Source organism: Protopterus annectens, chromosome 2.part0, assembly GCF_019279795.1.
Source record: "Protopterus annectens isolate FY-2018-M chromosome 2.part0, PAN1.0, whole genome shotgun sequence".
Classification (NCBI taxonomy): domain Eukaryota; kingdom Metazoa; phylum Chordata; order Ceratodontiformes; family Protopteridae; genus Protopterus; species Protopterus annectens.
The window spans coordinates 706,207,550-706,214,938 of NC_056728.1; positions in this window are offsets into that span (position 1 = coordinate 706,207,550).

The following is a 7,389-nucleotide window of genomic DNA, read 5'->3' on the forward strand; positions in this document are numbered from 1 at the left end:
ATTGTTTGAGTGAGGGTTTATGGCAGAGGTATATGTCAGACCTGTTCAAACGCAGCAAAATTTATCAATGATGGCTATTCATTATAGGTGTACAACAACCTTTGTGGATATGAATGCAGACCCCTTATTGCTTATGTGATCCACCGAGGGATTTAAAATACCTTTGGAAATGTAATTATCAAAGGAGAGATGACGTACCACTTGGTTGCATGTACACATCAGTACCTGTTCTTCATGTTGGTGGCTATTACCTATGTGGTACTGTGGGGATACTATGTTCCGTAAAGGTGGATGACTATGCTTTGGTTGGCTTATAGCTTTACAACATGGGTTTGACAACAGGAATCTGTCTGTGTGATACCCTTCTGGAGGATGTGTGTGTCATCTGGAGAATGCATTATAGGCCACAGTATGCATTAACAGATGTAGACGGACATATCCCTACTGTGATTGCTTGTACCTAAGAGAACTATGTGCCAAACAGGAGTGGTCTCAGTAATGGGTGCAGGTGAATACCACTGGTTACTGGCATAGTATAGTACCTGAAGGATCCAAATGTTACTGTGTGTCCTACATCTGTGTGTCAGTTGTCAAGACATCATCTAACGATTGGTTATGGTCAGGCTGTTGAAGTTATGTATACTACCAGAATGCAAAACAATGACAGATAGTAATAGTATCACCCACAGCACAGTGTCAAACCATGTCATACACACATGTGTAGTCAGGTTCCGAAATGTGTGTAGTACAATGCATACTGGCCACCAATCGAGACTATGGAGTGTTAATGTATAATACAGGGCATGTCACCCTGCCCATGTGTCCACTATGCACGTACATGCAGATAGTGCACCTCCACCATGTTCACAAATGTACACCTGCAAATCTGTGCCACACACATCCCACACATACTGTCCACTCTCTAACACATGCTGCCAATACTACACACATCAGCCAAGTGGCATGTGGGCGGACAATACACTATTGGAACTAACCCTGGTGTAAACATGACTACACTGACAATCATAGCTGCATCATGCCTGCTCAGCTACACCTTCAAGCATATCATTACACTCTACTGCTGACAACATGCTAACATTGCTATACTGCTATAAAGTCACACTGTGCATCAGCACGATGGTAGCCTGTTCCTGCATCGATGTTAGATGACAGGAGGTGGCACAGGTTTCATCATATGCACAGGGTGTGTTGTTGGTTTGCCAGAGGCCTACAGGAAGCCATACAATCGACATGTGTGTGTGTGTGTGTGTGTGTGTGTGTGTGTGTGTGTGTGTGTGTGTGTATATGTGAGATGGCCAAGAGTACTGCTATGGGCCAATGTTGATGTAATGTGTGCAGGTATGTGGTAGCCCTAGGTGTCTTGTTTATGTGTGTGTGTGTCTGCATGCACACAGTTCCACCATGTGGTTGCCATATATGGGTATTTGTGGGACAGCCACAGACTATACCTGCCAGGCTTTACAGATCACCATCTCTGGCCATGGATATGGTACCTGTGCCTGGCAGGGGTGCTACTGACACTATCAGGTACTAAGCCTGACTGGGTACTATCCCCAGAGGTAGATGGATGTACACTGGACCCAGGTCCCTGCTGGGACTGTCCAGAGCCACGTGCACATGGTCTTCTAGGACAGTCTATGGACAGCCCACCCCCAACATTACTGGGGCTGGTACTGGCACTATGGGAGCGGCTGTGACTTGAGGGACGTCCGCGGTGACTGGCAGCCGCTGATGTTGCTGGCATACTCCACGTCGACGACTCAACCATCCCGCACTGTCCTGACACATGGACATGACATTGCGGAGGACATCTAATGTCTCACCCCAACGTCTATCAGTAACTTCAGTGTAATGACGGATGGCACCTGCTAGGTCACGGATACTGTCAATTACGGCAGTATGTGCCCTCTGTGCCCTTAGTCCCTGTCTGGTGTACCGTTCCATACATGCCTGTGCCTCCATGACAGCCTGGAAAATGCGTGAGGTTGTAAGACCTGTGGCACGTCTGCCAGTGGCATAATGAGCAGCAGTGCTCCGACGAGAACCCCTGGACATCTGCCTATGTGGTACCCTTCCAGACATCTGGGTATGGCTGCTGTGTCAGGATGCATGTGCCATAGATACCACACTGTCCTGGTCAATGCCAGCTGTACGCTGTCCCTCAGCTAAGGTCATTGGTGATGGATGTATTGGCAGTATGACTTTGTGCATGGATGGGGTGGACACTTGTTTACTGGCGATTGGTGGCCCAATGACAGACCCTGGCAAACATGCCTGTGCCTCAACACACCTAACATCATTATCACTATTATGCTCAGTGACATCAGTTTCCCTGCTGCAGTGAACCAGCCCAAAATCAGCACCTGTGAGAGGAAGAGAGGAAACGCACTTTACGACCTGTACATGATGTCGGCACACATGCACACATACAAACAAATACACTCCTCACTAAAACAGACACACACACACACACACACATACACACACACCACCAGCAATCCAGAACATACTCAATAGCGTGTGATGGTGGGGTACAGTATCACAAGCCAAACATTTACATAAAACGTGACAGCATGCAGGACGTGTGTTGCTCAACAGCATGCAGTGTGAGTGTAGACAGCCCTTGCTAATAACAATATACATGGCTCTGATGCATGTGTGTTTTGTTCAGTGATTGGCCTCACCCTGGAATGCAATGTGTACATGGACACAACATTGCTGTGCAAGTATTAAAAGCTCTGCAATGTCCTGTGCACCATCACTCACAGGTATACATACAATGGCTGGATGTGTATCTGTGTGTCACATAGATATCCATTTCTGATTAGAGCATCTGTGTCTTTAGCAGATAATTGTGGACACAGGTTTAGCACATGCATGCTATGTATGCACACAGGATGAGTGGTGCATGTATACCTGATGGAATACCATTGCTCAACATAGCCATTGTACAGTGGTTATGATGAGTGTAGGACATATTGTGGACATGCCAGTGCCAGCCATGACATGGCATGCTACCACACAACTGCAACATTAAACATCACACATGCACAATGTGTGTCATGTGACCTATACACTCAATAGCATTACAAGACATATGTGTGTCACTTTGTACAAATGGTGATTGCTATGCATAGTGTGTATAGGTACATATGTTTGCACACACACACAACATTGAGGTGCATAGCAATTAATGATATGTGTAGTACTGTGGCCACTGTAACTGGATGGGGTGTAGTACCATGAGCCATCATCATGGAGCATCATGTGGTCACTCAAGGCTACTAATGTGTGCCAGACCAGCACATAGCATGCGGTACCTGAACTGCAGTACCATGGCTACATTCACCATTCCACGGCCAGTTGTTACATGGGTTTGTAAGGTACCCAATAGGGGGCATTGCCTAATATGAATGTGTTATGTGTTGAAGAGTGTCACACAGCCACATGAGAGACCTCTACCCCTCAGGTATATTATGTGTGCTGTGTGGATGACATTTGGGATACTGGAGTGTGACCCTACAGCGGGTGTCTGAATACGACATGTGTAGCATGTTAACGTGTACTGCGTATGACACAGTTGTGTATGTTGTGTGCATGTGTATCGACTCTGCCTATCCAACATCCATTACAGTGTTGCCACAATTGTGTGGGATGCTCTGTGCATTGCATGTGTTCGAGGCAGCTACTCAAGTTACTGAGATGTGCATAGTCTCACAGCAAACATGCACAGCATGCATTATGCGCAGATGTGTGACGTGTACATGGCCTACACCTCACCTATGACATGCACATTTAATTAGCAATATTAAATGTAGAACACACTCACCAGCATGGGTCTGCTGCCTTGCTGTCACACCAGAGGGACCTACAAGGATATGAGACAGTTTGTCAGTGGCAACAACTGTGGCATTGCTACTGTGTGTTTGCAATCTTACAGTAGTACGACTGTTGACAGACACAGGCCTGTAGATTATATTCCTAATTATTATTATTGCACAACACTAGGCACCACATCTTGTAACAACACAGTACACATCTCACATAAGCATAATCTACCAATAGAGGTAACAGTAGTGTACAGCTATGCCATGTTAACTGCACGCTCCATGTCAACTTGCTGGGTGGCTCCGGCCTCCATGATGATACATGTTAGTTGTTGTTGTTGTTGTTGGCCAGGAGCCACCTGGCTCAGGAGCAGCTCCTCCACTCTGGTGATGGGGGGGTGGATGGCTACCCCACCACCTATGGCAAGCTGTTGTCTACGGATATCAGACGCACGCTGCCGGACATGTCTAATTAAATCACCTGCTCATATGTCCAGTTATGCATGCCTATGTCATTTACCCTACAGACAAGATCTTGCCACAGTGCAGTCCGCTCATGCTGGTGCTGGCTGGTTCTTGAGAACAGCAGGGCGTAGTGCTGAACCATGGTGGCTGTGATCACTTCCTCCTCTGCTGGGCTATATGAGGGATTACGATGGTGGGCCATGACCCTGGAAGACAATGAAACAATATGTGTGAGCAAGTCAAGTTGCACACTTAACATTCTAAAGTACAGATATCAATTAACTGCCATATATAGCAACCTATTGGCTGTCAAAGGATACACACTTTCAATACCACATATCAGTGCTCAACCCACAACTGCCTGACAGTGCCTGGCACACTCTATATATCAAACCATGTTTTGCACAGCAACAAAGATAAACCAGTATGTAAGAATATACAACAGTACATGGCACACTGTATGCGACACAATGCACCACCTAGCCACAGGGGGTATATATCAAGCTAATGCATAACATAATATGTAATCCATTGCAATGATTGTAAAGTCCAGTTACAGTATTATCAGTATACCACACTAGTCATTGATGGCAAACCCCTGCCTAACATATGTGCTCATTCGTTAATATAGGTGGGATACTGCTGTACTAGACTATACATGTTGCTACATGCGCACCTATATCCTGTAACACACATATGACCGAGGCCATGGTACAGACATACACACACACATCAGACATACATACCAGACACAAACGTATGGCAACCCACATGACCTTTACCTGTGTACCATACAGTACTGTGTGTCAGTAGTTACAAGACCTTATGCCTGAGGTATGTCAGCTGTGAGGACTACGGGGAACATACAAATCAGTGGTTCCAAGACAGGTGGACATACACCATACTGTGCTGTTTAGGCATACAGCTTCAGGCAAAACTACAGTTCATACAGGGGTTGGATTCACCAGCAATAACACTCAATAAGCATACATGTACTGCTGTAGCCTACTATGGGACACCCCAGTCGACACCAATGGACTACGTCAGACCGTATGGCATACTGCTTTTTCTGCCTAGCAATAGCATACACATCTTTTGCTGGGATCACAGCTAGGACACATAATACCATGACAGAAACAGTTTCCCACTTAGCTATCACACATACACAGAACTCTGACACATTCACCATCACACTCGGTCAACCTCACATGGCAATTATTGCAACAAGTACATGTGGGTGTGCATCGGTTCATGGGTAGGTTATAGGCTATTGGCCCTAGGACCTATAGATCTCTAGCCATATGCTACCCTGGCCTTTGCCACACAGGTAATTTCATTTCACGTGGCCCTGTCGAGCAGAGCCACAGAGGTGATTCCCGGAGTGTATTTCCTATCTCCCATACAACCATCAGGATTATATATGACGACTGCTAATTAGGAGCTTTGTTTGCTATTGATAGGTGGTTTGTTCCAGATTATGGGATGTCTCTGAGATAGGGATCTATCCCTCCAGCATGTGCTGTTTATTGAGGTGACAAAGTTTAGGTCCCTAGAGCGTGTAGCTCATACGGATTGTCATCTGTTTACGTGGAACATGTCTAACAGCTCTGGGTTTCACATAGCTTTGCATGTTATGCAGAGGTTACCTCTGGGTAGGCGGTATGCGACACAGTCTAGCTGTGGTTTTGTGAGATGGTCTGCATAGGGCATCTGTCTGAGGCCAGTATTACTCTTTGTGAGGTATGTCTGTGTCCTTTCCAGTTCTTGTAGATGTCTTGTGAGGTACATACCACATGGGGCATTGTACTCTATAATGGGTTTTATGTGTGTGGAGTAGAGGGGAACACTGACCTATATTTCCCTGGATGACACACCTTTTGTAATGACGTGTGCCATGTAGGCAGATTACATGACTAGTGTGGCACTGTGACTATCAAAAGGGAGACTACTGTACACCTGTTTCCCACAGTCTCTTATCACACCTTCGGTGTTAAGTAGACTACCACCTATGTGGTAGTGAATGGGTACTGAGTTTTTGCAAGGAGGGATGCCAACGCAGTGTCAACATTGAGCTTGAGTCCATGGCTTTGTCACCAGGCATCTGTTGCAGTAAATATGACCCGGTCTCTCTCTCTCTCTCTCTCTCTCTATATATATATATATATATATATATATATATACCTGCCTATATATATATATATATATATATATATATATATACATATATATATATATATATACATATATATATATGCATATATAGATATATATATATATGTAGATATACACGCACACATATACATATAAACATCCATTGGTGTACATATAGATATACATATAGGCACATATACAGTTCACCTTTCATGGTGGGAATATCAAGTATGCGAAGGTTGTGAGGTATACTGTTATGTCATAATATTGCATAGTGTTGTGCGGAATGCATGGAAGGTGTTCTCAGCCTATGTAGCAAAGCAGGCCTCACTGGCTGCAACACTGCAAACCTGACGAATCATACCCACAGCGTTTAACCACCACATGTCATATACCAGCACTGTATGCTGTCTGGTTTGCCACACACTACAACCTACACAGAAATATGCACATAACAACCTTCAACAACATATATATATATATATATATATATATATATATATATATATATAGATATCCACCTTTCACAAACAGTTGCAGTATGTCCCTTGCTCTATGCACATGTACAGATGCTAATATATCTGGCACAGACAGATCTCTCCGTATGTGTGTGCCATACACACACAAGGACCACAGTGTTGTGAGTCCATGTACCTCATGGCTGACCTGTTGGGCGTTGCTGCAACATGAACAGGTGTCACATGTGAGCACACAGTAATATTAGAGGGTGTATATATAGCTGCAAATGCTAAATTAGCATACTAGCCTGGTACAGCTGTTGCCAATGCTAAGCTACACGTTAATATGACTATCATGCATTTGTTACTCTGTCACATCCATATTTACATAACTGTATGCGCTACTCCCCCAAACAGACATTGTACACACTACTGTACAGAACACAGAAAACATGGATCAGATTTTG